This window comes from Solanum pennellii, chromosome 1, assembly GCF_001406875.1.
Source record: "Solanum pennellii chromosome 1, SPENNV200".
NCBI lineage: Eukaryota > Viridiplantae > Streptophyta > Magnoliopsida > Solanales > Solanaceae > Solanum > Solanum pennellii.
In genome coordinates this window covers 76,167,628-76,181,208 of record NC_028637.1, presented here as the reverse complement: position 1 = coordinate 76,181,208, position 13,581 = coordinate 76,167,628, and the positions used below count along the sequence as shown (strand labels likewise).

General features: G+C 30.3%; 4 pseudogenes; 3 read left to right on the top strand and 1 right to left on the bottom strand.

Annotated features, from left to right (window-relative positions):
* The first annotated feature begins 777 nt into the window (after positions 1-777).
* LOC107023269 lies at positions 778-1,601 on the top strand (annotated as a pseudogene).
* Positions 1,602-6,368: 4,767 nt separating this feature from the next.
* On the top strand, positions 6,369-6,999 carry LOC107023261 (annotated as a pseudogene).
* A 445-nt stretch (positions 7,000-7,444) lies between these two features.
* LOC107023252 lies at positions 7,445-8,075 on the bottom strand (annotated as a pseudogene).
* Positions 8,076-11,709: 3,634 nt separating this feature from the next.
* LOC107023244 lies at positions 11,710-13,313 on the top strand (annotated as a pseudogene).
* Positions 13,314-13,581: the final 268 nt, after the last annotated feature.

The following is a 13,581-nucleotide window of genomic DNA, read 5'->3' as shown; positions in this document are numbered from 1 at the left end:
TGGCACTTAGTTGAGTGTTGTAGAGGAGTAGTACTTACTAACACCAAACAATACTTTCTATTTGAACTTGAAAGTGAGGTTGAAAGCTTGATGCAACAACTTTTAGGTTGTGCTTTCATAGAACATATTTGTGGTTGGTGGCATTGGAAAGTTGGTTTTGAGAACTATGCGCTCAATGCCTTTGGTATAAACAGCAAAGGTAGTACAACATGGACACGAGGTGCAAGCACGTCACGATCTCAAACTCTATTGTGAAAAGGGTTTAGTATTTAAGTAAAGAAAGATGGAACGTGACTCGTATCCGTTGAGCTTTTGAGACAAAACCACAGATTTATCAGTCATAAAAAACAAGTTTCGAAGTTTTGACTATACTATCTAGCAATCTAAAAGGATATATAACCTAAAACAACACTTCTTATTTTAGCAAAATTTTTAAAATTATCTATCACTTAAAAAAATCAAAATTTCTTCTCGAATACATCACTCTCCTTTTTTTTGATACATCAGATCCCTCTATAGTACATCACTCCACTAATCTATGTATCCGGATATCTGCAAATGTATTTGTATGTCATATCCCCTCTCTGATACATCCCTCCCCTCACGGATACACCCTCACCTATGTTTCCAAAAGTCCATTGATGTATCAGGAAATCTAGTAATGTATTCGAAATCCATAAATTATAACAGATTTTTGTAATTTAAAAAAGAATATGTAAATAATTTAATTAGCTCATAGGTAAATTATGCATATTTAAGACCTTATTGCTTTTCTTGATGTTTGAGAGGAATATCAATACTTAGATATGTTCATTGGACTAGAAGGACTACATGGTCGAAATAAAGACTATACATACATAGGATTCCTTTAAGGATGGGGTTATTGTTTTGGTGAAGGCAAGTTAAAAAAGGAAATTCGGCCAGACATTTTTCCTTGCTCCAAAACACAACGGTTATTTTGTTTTAAGTGATGTTTTTAGGTATGTAGAAGAAAATGAGATTGATACAGTCTCGCAAAAGATTAATCAAACTGAGGGTGTGAAGTTAGAGGTTCCGACCCCTGATCCAAGTTGGATCTCTTTTCTAAATCAATAAGTGTAGTTATTCTTGGTTTCTCTTAAAATCTTTTACTATCTTCATATTGAATCCAAAACCTACTCATGTCGTTGATCCTCCAAATCTCAATCAAGTTGGGTCACATGTAGAAGAAGTTCAACATGTTGAGTAAAAGCCCAACGACTCTTTGGAAGATGGGAGACATGTTGGTGATGAAAGATAGATTGTTGTGGAAATTGAATCTCGTTTCAACGAGGATCAGAACCCAGCAAATACAGAATCCGCTAATTCTGTTGCCCAAGAGGATTCTCCAAAGAAGTCATATGCATCAATCGTCACTTCAGAAAGAAGAAAGGGCAATCCAAATTCTAGGTAGCCACAAATACTTCCAGAATGTCTTCCCAAAGGTTGTAAAACAGTCGGTTGCTGCAGTAGCACAAACTGCAGCTCTTGAAGCATCAAATACTACAGCCCCTGGCGGAATTAATGAACCTGAAACTAATGATACGGAACATGAGTGTATAATTTCTTTGAAACTTGCCTGAAATATACTCATTACTTCCATTATGTGATGGACACATCTATATGTGACAAAAAAATGAAATAGGCATGTTCTATTTAATTTTTGAGCAAATGAAGTAGCATAATAAGTAGATGTGGTTTGATCTAGATGTTGGGTTATTTGATTTACTAGCATTGTTATGCTTATTCTGCTTTAGACTTTATTATTATTTACGGTCCCAGTAAGAGTACATAGTCATCTGATTTACTTTAGTTTTAATTAAAATTTAAAATTTAAGTAAATTAGATGACAATGTGCTCTTGCAGGTACTGTCAGCAATGAGAAAGTCAGAAGCAGAATGAACATTACAATTGCAAGCAGATCAAATAATACAACATCTAGATCAAACTCAAAAAACATCTACTTATTGTGCTCCTTTATTTGCTAAAAAAAATTAAATACGAATATCCCTATGCCATTTTTTCTGACATATAGATGTGTCCATCACAAGCTGGAAGTAATGAGTTTATTTCAGACAGGCTTCAAGATATTATACCTTCTCTTCAGCATAATTAGTTTCAGATACATCGATTCCACTAGGGGTAGTAGGATTTGATGCTTCAGGAGCTGCAGTTTGTGGTACAGCAGCAACCGTCTCCACAACAATCTCTCTTTCATCAACAACTCGTCTCCCATCTTCCAAAGAGTCATTGGATTTTTCTTCAACATGTTGAACTTCCTCTGCAGGTGAGCCAGCTTGGTAGAGATTTGGAGGATCAAACACATGAGTAGGTTCTGTATTCAAAACGGAAATAGTAAAATATTTTAAGAGGATGCAATAACAAGTATATTTATTGAATTAGATAAAAGATCCAACCTGGATCGCGGGTCAAAACCTCTGACTGCATATCATTAGTTCCATTAATCACTTCTGAGATGGTATCAATCTCATTTTATATGACATACCTAAAAACATCATTCAAAACAAAATAATAACCCTTGTACTGCGGAGCAAGGAAAAATGTCTTGGTCGAATTTCCTTTTTAACTTATCCCTTCCGGTTAAGCATCCAATCACCAAAAGAACTACCCCATCCTTAAAGGAATCCTGTGCATCTGCAGTCCTTATTTCGGCCTTGTAGTTCTTGTTGTCCAATGAACATATCAAAGCTATATTAATGTTGTTTTCCGGTCATTCTACTTGTTTTTTTTTCAATCAATGATTATTTGACCTTTAATTAGAAGCAACTAACAGGTTTGAAGGGTTACTAAGTTATTTTTCAACTTGGATTGTTCATTTTTTTGCTACATTTTTTAAAATAGATATTAAAACACCTGATATTAGTTGTTCTCTTTATATGTTTGGATTTGATATACTACTTCAAGTTTTTCTAAGTTTATCTTTCGAGTTAGAATTTTTGTTTCTTGTTAAATATGAAAATTATGTGTTAACGAGATCAGAGGATGGCAAGCTTGTGCAATTACGAACCTTATGGAAACTGAGTTAGAAAAAAAAAGATAATTATAATTTAATTGATTTAAATTATTGATCTAAATAGAGTTTGCTATAGTTCTATAATTTTGAACTCAGACAAATGGATTGATGAGTGCTCTATGTTTCATAAATAACTTATTTTCTAGGTGTTTTTGAATGTAGTAAAAGATTATTTGAAGAAAAAAAAGATGAACTTATTATTGTAACTTAATGGCCTAAACTATTTTTAGATATCCCTTACTTTCTGTATATATTGTTAAGAAATTCTTCTATCACAAATTCAAAGCAAGTATTTCACTATGTAACTTATAATGGGTATGTATAATAAGTTTGTTTAAAATTAATTTGCACACGTTCGGGCTAGTAAACTAAATAATTCATTAAATTCCAACTCATTTTTCAAAACATTACGTGTTCATCGACGTGTGAGAGAGGAGATAAGTAACCGGCGAGTGAATATCAGCAATGTATGTCATTTGTCTAAAAAATATAAAAATGTCACTGTCTAATTATCCCTTTATAAGTGTTTTTGTTCCTGATCTCTTGTAAGATTTTTAACATTTATCTGTTAATTATATTTTGGAGTTTTAACTTTTATAGGGGGTTTAAAGTTATTTTTCCGAAAGAAACGATCGTTCGCATTAATAAGAATGATGTTAATGTCACCACTATTTTAGAGAACTCAACAAAGTAGCGGACTATTTGACAAAATGGGCCACAATAATTAACATATTGACCATCTACAATAATTTTAATGAAGGGTTATATGGTAAATTGTAAATATTACATAAATCTTACAGTGTTAAGAGTTAATTACATCACATCTCGATTGATTCTTAAATTACAAAAATTTCTTCAAATTATAGGAAATCAGATACATCAGGAAACCTGCGGATACATAATTCACTGATTGTGAATAAACATTATTTAATGGAAGTGATGTATCCGAGATCGGAGGGATATATCCGAGAGGGGATAAAGATATTCAGATGAGATGATTGTAATTTTCTTAAATGGTAGAAAATTTTAGAGATTATGGTAAAATAAAATGGGTATCTAGACGAAGTTTTCCTCATATTAATGACTCATTCTTCCTGGACAAAGCTTAGATGCCCAGTTTTACGATTAAATGTCGTAGAGATGTCATTTTCTAATCATCTCTTTTGATTATGTAGTAGTAAACGTATCAAAAGGGTTATTATTTGGTAATCGTTATTTATCAAACACGTTTAGTATAAATTCAAATTTACGTATCATAACTAAATAATTAGTGTATCATACATTATTATTTATGTATCTTATTTACTTTGAGATCATGAAGATCCTTTCAATTTAAATTGATAAATGTTGTGTTTCTACTAGATATATTGAATAAGTAAGTGTTGCCCATAAGATTTTAAATTTTAGATCAATGCATTTCTACTAGATACATTAAATAGGTAAGTGTTGCCCATAAGATTTTATGTTTTAGATCAATGCATTATTGTTTGGTAATTATTATGTATCAGACACATTTATTATAAATTTGAATTTACGTATCATAAATAAAAAAAATTATGATGCGTAAATTAAAACTTATAATAAATGTGCCTGATACATAATAATTACCAAACAATAATGTATCGATCACAAATTTAAAATCTTATGGGCAACACTTAATTAATGTATCTAGTAGAAACACAACATTTATCAATTTAAATCGCAAGGATCTTCATGACCTCAAATAAAATAAAATAAATAAATAATAAGATAACTTACATGTATGCACACCTTTTATTTCCATAATTTTCATTATTCCCTACTAGTTTTAAAATTTTTCAAAATCCCATATTTTACTCCCTAACCCCCAAGGATACATAAATCATATCACCCAAAATCAATGTTTATTCCTTCCTTATTTCATTCCATAAATCTCTCTCTATTTTAAGTTACACAATCTTAAAAGTTATTTTCTCATTCAAGTTTAAAATATGATGTTTTGCTATTTGATATGTCATATTGAATTACCGAATTAAAAATGAAAACTTAGAATTTGACGAAATTTAATTTAACCTCGAAATGCTGAATTCTCACAATCTTTTTGAAAATAAATTTAACACATTATTTTTCAAATTTAGCAAGCAAACCTAATTAAAAAATCCTTTAAGTCGTTAATTCCTACACCACTAACACAAAATCATTGTGGCCAGTTTATGAGAATTTGTTAAAAAATATAGATTTATTATTTTTGTCTTTATTGAGTGAATTTTTTTGAATTTTAAAATAAATGAATTGTTCAAAACTTAAGAAAATTGTTGGGACAATTCATATATATCCTTCATTTAATGAGGTTCTTAACTATTTAACATTTTATAGGAGAATAGTTTGAAAATGATATAAAGAACAATAGTGGAAAATAGCATTTCAGTTAGTTATGTACTAAAATATTTTTCTTAAAAAATATGTCATATCCCAATAAGTTACTTAACATGGATAGAGGGAGTATGAAGTTGAAAAAACTTCATAATTACATATTTTTACCTTATTAACTAATTAATATCCATGTAGTTTGAGATAATTACATACTGTCTCACTAATTAATAGTTTCATATCATATTTGAAATTAGATACACTAGATATATGTATTTTTTCTATCAAATGCATTACATGTAGGAAAACAGGCAGGTGAGAGAGTCAGAGACATAGCAATTTTACTTGAATATTTACAACTACTTTCAAACCTCATTTGACCGAAATACATGTATATTGGGACCAAAATTTTGCAGGAGTGATAACTTTGTTTTAAAAACCAACGAAAAGACACATAATTATATTCTTATCTAGTGAAAGCGATGTTGTTTATGTAATTCAGGTTAATAATGCCAAAAGTAAAAATAATCAGATAATATAACATTCAATAAATTTTCCCAATAAAATAAAGCAGAAAATTACATTTAATTGACCTTTTCCTATTTTATAAGTGGTAAAAAAAAGGGTTATAAAAATAAATTTACGACTAAAAAGAACAAATAAAAAAGTAACCAAAAAAAACGAAGAAAACTAAAAAATAAAAAATATGGGTCATGCTATTCGTACGAGTCTTTCACATGTTTTCTCATCCTAGTGGGATATTTTTTTTATTTCACTTAACCCACGAAAATGGAATACCCCTTCACATTTTTTTTGCCTTTGCATCCTGGAATTTTTCCTTTATAATCTCCCAAAATGGTCTAATGGTTTCTCCGCCTTGAAACTTTTATTGAGTTTCTCTCTATCCCTTTTATAATTTTCTTAGTTTGAAATTCAATAACTCTCTCATTTTTTAGATTTTGCTAACATGGACAAAACTGAAGAAAACAGAGAAAATTCAAAGAATGTGAAGTTGAATTTAGGGCGTTCATTGAATGGTAATTTGGGTGTTAACTCTGAAAAAATTGAAGATATTGAACCGTTCATCGTTAATAACTAATGGAAATTCTTCTTTGTTGTTTTAGGTGGATTACAAGGAAGTGTTGCTTCAAGTTTGACTGAGCTTGAAACCCCACAACCACCTAATCGATGCATAAAAATTTTTCTTCCTTTTAATTATTTCGTTGAAACACTCTTTATTTACTCAAATAAAAAGAATTGTGTAAATTCACGAAAAATTGTATCAGTTAGCTTTTTCAGGTTTCTCAAAACTACTAATGAGAAATAATGAATGTTGTCAGGGAAAAGTACTAAAGAAGTTGTAGAGAAGCTGAGAATATTCTTAAACAAGATGCCTTCTTTTTTCTATGACGGACCAAATGGAAAGAAGACAAAAGGATAGTTGTTATACTCGTTTACCAAGAGAGAAAGATTTGAAGATAGTTTATGCTTGTCATGCTAGTTTTCTGACCCCAGCTGAATTTGTCAAACATGGTGGTGGAGGTGACATTGACGTTGAAAACCCTTTAAAGCATATAAACATAATTCTTGAATACTGAAGAGTGGACTAATGCTTTAATATGGTTCTTATGTGATCTTTCCTTTTGTTTTTTTTGTACTGAAAAAGTTCAATGGCTATTTCCCAAAAAGGCATTAGCTTTGATATCGTTGTTGTTTGATCTTTTGTCTCATTTCCTAAAAAGGCATTAGCTTTGATATCGTTATTATGTGATCTTTCGTTTTATTACCTAAAAAGGCATTAACTTTGATATCGTTGTTATTTGATCTTTCGTTTTATTGTTAATGCCTTTTTAGGCAATAAAACGAAAGATCACATAATAACGATATCAAAGCTAATGCCTTTTTAGGAAATAAGACAAAAGATGAAACAACAATGATATCAAAGCTAATGCCTTTTTGGGCAATAGCCATTGAACTTTTTCAGTACAAAAAAAAACAAAGGAAAGATCACATAAGAACCATATTAAAGCATTAGTCCACTCTTCAGTTGTCAAGAATTATGTTTATATGCTTTAAAGGGTTTTCAACGTCAATGTCACCTCCACCACCATGTTTGACAAATTCAGCTGGGGTCAGAAAACTAGCATGACAAGCATAAACTATCTTCAAATCTTTCTCTCTTGGTAAACGAGTATAACAACTATCCTTTTGTCTTCTTTCCATTTGGTCCGTCATAGAAAAAAGAAGGCATCTTGTTTAAGAATATTCTCAGCTTCTCTACAACTTCTTTAGTACTTTTCCCTGACAACATTCATTATTTCTCATTAGTAGTTTTGAGAAACCTGAAAAAGCTAACTGATACAATTTTTCGTGAATTTACACAATTCTTTTTATTTGAGTAAATAAAGAGTGTTTCAACGAAATAATTAAAAGGAAGAAAAATTTTTATGCATCGATTAGGTGGTTGTGGGGTTTCAAGCTCAGTCAAACTTGAAGCAACACTTCCTTGTAATCCACCTAAAACAACAAAGAAGAATTTCCATTAGTTATTAACGATGAACGGTTCAATATCTTCAATTTTTTCAGAGTTAACACCCAAATTACCATTCAATGAACGCCCTAAATTCAACTTCACATTCTTTGAATTTTCTCTGTTTTCTTCAGTTTTGTCCATGTTAGCAAAATCTAAAAAATGAGAGAGTTATTGAATTTCAAACTAAGAAAATTATAAAAGGGATAGAGAGAAACTCAATAAAAGTTTCAAGGCGGAGAAACCATTAGACCATTTTGGGAGATTATAAAGGAAAAATTCCAGGATGCAAAGGCAAAAAAAATGTGAATGGGTATTCCATTTTTGTGGGTTAAGTGAAATGAAAAAAATATCCCACTAGGATGAGAAAACATGTGAAAGACTCTAGTACGAATAGCATGACCCATATTTTTTATTTTTTAGTTTTCTTCCTTTTTTTTGGTTACTTTTTTATTTGTTCTTTTTAGTCGTAAATTAATTTTTATAACCCTTTTTTTACCACTTATAAAATAGGAAAAGGTTAATGAAATGTAATTTTCTGCTTTATTTTATTGGGAAAATTTATTGAGTGTTATATTATCTGATTATTTTTACTTTTGACATTATTAACCTGAATTACATAAATAACATCGCTTTCACTAGATAAGAATATAATAATGTGCCTTTTCGTTGGTTTTTAAAACAAAGTTATCACTCCTGCAAAATTTTGGTCCCAATATACATGTATTTCGGTCAAATGAGGTTTGAAATTAGTTGTAAATATCCAAGTACAATTGCTATGTCTCTGGCTCTCTCACCTGCCGGTTTTCCTAGATGTAATGCATTTGATAGAAAAAATATATATATCTAGTGTATCTAATTTGAAATATGATATGAAACTATTAATTAGTGAGACAATATGTAACTATCTCAAACTACAGGGATAATAATTAGTTAATAAGGTAAAAATATGTAATTATGAAGTTTTTTCAACTTCATACTCCCTCTATCCATGTTAAGTAACTTATTGGGATATGACAATATTTTTTAAGAAAAATATTTTAGTACATAACTAATTGAAATGCTATTTTCCACTATTGTTCTTTATATCATTTTCAAACTATTCTCCTATAAAATGTTAAATAGTTAAGAACCTCATTAAATGAAGGATATATATGAATTGTCCCAACAATTCTCTTAAGTTTCGAACAATTCATTTATTTTAAAAATCTAAAAAATTCACTCAATAAAGACAAAAATAATAAATCTATATCTTTTAACAAATTCTCATAAACTGGCCACAATGATTTTGTGTTAGTGGTGTAGGAATTAACGACTTAAAGGATTTTTTAATTAGGTTTGCTTGCTAAATTTGAAAAATAATGTGTTAAATTTATTTTCAAAAAGATTGTGAGAATTCAGCTTTTCGAGGTTAAATTAAATTTCGTCAAATTCTAAGTTTTCATTTTTAATTCGGTAATTCAATATGACATATCAAATAGCAAAACATCATATTTTAAACTTGAATGAGAAAATAACTTTTAAGATTGTGTAACTTAAAATAGAGAGAGATCTATGGAATGAAATAAGGAAAGAATAAACATTGATTTTGGGTGATATGATTTATGTATCCTTGGGGGTTAGGGAGTAAAATATGGGATTTTGAAAAATTTTAAAACTAGTAGGGAATAATGAAAATTATGAAAATAAAAGGTGTGCATATATGTAATTATCTTATGATTTATGTATTTTATTTTCTTTGAGATCATGAAGATCCTTGCGATTTAAATTGATAAATGTTGTGTTTCTACTAGATACATTAATTAAGTGTTGCCCATAAGATTTTAAATTTGCCGATTGATACATTATTGTTTGGTAATTATTATGTATCAGGCACATTTATTATAAGTTTGAATTTACGTACCATAATTTTTTTTATTTACGATACGCAAATTCAAATTTATAATAAATGTGTGTGATACATAATAATTACCAAACAATAATGCATTGATCTAAACATAAAATCTTATGGGCAACACTTACCTATTTAATGTATCTAGTAGAAATGCATTGATCTAAAATTTAAAATCTTATGGGCAACACTTACTTATTCAATATATCTAGTAGAAACACAACATTTATCAATTTAAATTGAAAGGATCTTCATGATCTCAAAGTAAATAAGATACATAAATAATAATGTATGATACACTAATTATTTAGTTATGATACGTAAATTTGAATTTATACTAAACGTATTTGATGAATAACGATTACCAAATAATAATCCTTTTGATATGTTTAGTATTACATAATCAAAAGAGATGATTAGAAAATGACATCTCTACGACATTGAATCGTAAAACTGGGCATCTAAGCTTTGTCCAGGAAGAATGAGTCATTACTATGTGGAAAACTTTGTCTAAATACCCATTTTATTTTACTATAATCTCTAAAATTTTCTACCATTTAAGAAAATTACAATCATCTCATCTCAATATCTTTATCCCCTCTCGGATATATCCCTCCCATCTCAGATACATCACTTCCAGTAAGTAATGTATATTCACAATCAGTGAATTATGTATCCGCAGGTTTCCTGATGTATCTAATATCCAATAATTTGAAGAAATTTTTGTAATTTAAGAATCAATCGAGATATGATGTAATTAGCTCTTAACACTGTAAGATTTATGTAATATTTACAATATACCATATAACCCTTCATTAAAATTATTGTAGATGGTAAATATGTTAATCATTGTGGCCCATTTTGTCAAATAGTCCGCTACTTTGTTGACTTCTCTAAAATAGTGGTGACATTAACATCATTCTTATTAATGCGAACGATCGTTTCTTTCGGAAAAATAACTTTAAACCCCCTATAAAAGTTAAAACTCCAAAATATAATTAACAGATAAATGTTAAAAATCTTACAAGAGATCAGGAACAAAAACACTTATAAAGGGATAATTAGACAGTGACATTTTTATAATTTTTAGACAAATGACATACATTGCTGATATTCACTCGCCGGTTACTTATCTCCTCTCTCACACGTCGATGAACACGTAATGTTTTGAAAAATGAGCTTGAATTTAATGAATTACTTAGTTTAATAGCCCGAACTTGTGCAAATTAATTTTAAACAATCTTATTATACATACCCATTATAAGTTACATAGTGAAATACTTGCTTTGAATTTGTGATAGAAGAATTTCCTAACAATATATACAGAAAGTAAGGGATATCTAAAAATAGTTAAGGCCATTAAGTTACAATAATAAGTTCATCTTTTTTTCTTCAAATAATCTTTTACTACATTCAAAAACACTTAGAAAATAAGTTATTTATGAAACATAGAGCACTCATCAATCCATTTGTCTGAGTTCAAAATTATAGAACTATAGCAAACTCTATTTAGATCAATAATTTATATCAATTAAATTATAATTATCTTTTTTTTTTCTAACTCAGTTTCCATAAGGTTCGTAATTGCACAAGCTTGCCATCCTCTCATCTCGTTAACACATAATTTTCATATTTAACAAGAAATAGAAATTCTAACTCGTAAGATAAACTTAGAAAAACTTAAAGTAGTATACCAAATCCAAACATATAAAGAGAACAACTAATATCAGGTGTTTCAATACCTATTTTAAAAAATGTAGCAAAAAATGAACAATCCAAGTTGAAAAATAACTTAATAACCCTTCAAACCTGTTAGTTGCTTCTAATTAAAGGTCAAATAATCATTGATAGAAAAAAAAACAAGTAGAATGACCGGAAAACAACATTAATATAGCTTTGATATGTTCATTGGACAACAAGAACTACAAGGCCGAAATAAGGACTGCAGATGCACAGGATTCCTTTAAGGATGGGGTGGTTGTTTTGGTGATTGGATGCTTAACCGGAAGGGATAAGTTAAAAAGGAAATTAGCCCAAGACAATTTTCCTTGCTCCGCAGTACAAGGGTTATTATTTTGTTTTGAATGATGTTTTTAGGTATGTCAAAGAAAATGAGATTGATACCATCTCAGAAGTGATTAATGGAACTAATGATATGCAGTCAGAGGTTTTGACCCGCGATCCAGGTTGGATCTCTTTTCTAATTCAATAAATATACTTGTTCTTGCATCCTCTTAAAATATTTTACTATTTCCGTTTTGAATACAGAACCTACTCATGTGTTTGATCCTCCAAATCTCTACCAAGCTGGCTCACCTGCAGAAGACGTTCAACATGTTGAAGAAAAATCCAATGACTCTTTAGAAGATGGGAGACAAGTTGTTGATGAAAGAGAGATTGTTGTGGAGACTGAATAACATTTCAACGAGAAGTAGCACCTTACAAATGCAGAATCAACTATTTTTGTTGCCCAAGAAGATGCTCCAAAGAAGTCATATGTATCAATTGTCAGTTCACAAACAAAGAAAGGGCCAACCAAAATCTATGCACCCACCAATACTTCCAGAATAGTTCCTCCGAAGGCTGTAAAACAGACGGTTGCTGCAGTACCACAAACTGCAGCTCCTGAAGCATCAAATCCTACTACCCCTAGTGTAATCGATGTATCTGAAGCTAATTATGCTGAAGAGAAGGTATAATATCTTGAAGCCTGTCTGAAATAAACTCATTACTTCCATCTTGTGATGGACACATCTATATGTCAGAAAAAATGGCATAGGGATGTTCGTATTTAATTTTTTTTAGCAAATAAAGGAGCACAATAAGTAGATGTGTTTTGAGTTTGATCAAGATGTTGTATTATTTGATCTGCTTGCAATTGTCATGTTCATTCTACTTCTGACTTCCTCATTGCTGACAGTCCCTGCAACAGCACATTGTCATCTAATTTACTCAAATTTTAAATTTTAATTAAAATTGAAGTAAATCAGATGACTATGTACTCTTACTGGGACCGTAAATAATAATAAAGTCTAAAGCAGAATAAGCATAACAATGCTAGTAAATCAAATAACCCAACATCTAGATCAAACCACATCTACTTATTATGCTACTTCATTTGCTCAAAAATTAAATAGAACATGCCTATTTCATTTTTTTGTCACATATTGATGTGTCCCACATAATGGAAGTAATGAGTATATTTCAGGCAAGTTTCAAAGAAATTATACACTCATGTTCCGTATCATTAGTTTCAGGTTCATTAATTCCGCCAGGGGCTGTAGTATTTTATGCTTCAAGAGCTGCAGTTTGTGCTACTGCAGCAACCGACTGTTTTACAACCTTTGGGAAGACATTCTGGAAGTGTTTGTGGCTACCTAGAATTTGGATTTCCCTTTCTTCTTTCTGAAGTGACGATTGATGCATATGACTTCTTTGGAGAATCCTCTTGGGAAACAGAATTAGCGGATTCTGTATTTGCTGGGTTCTGATCCTCGTTGAAACGAGATTCAATTTCCACAACAATCTATCTTTCATCACCAACATGTATCCATCTTCCAAAGAGTCATTGGGCTTTTACTCAACATGTTGAACTTCTTCTACACCTGACCCAACTTGATTGAGATTTGGAGGATCAACGACATGAGTAGGTTTTGGATTCAATATGAAGATAATAAAAGATTTTAAGAGAAACCAAGAATAACTACACTTATTGATTTACAAAAGAGATCCAACTTGGATCAGGGGTCGGAACCTCTA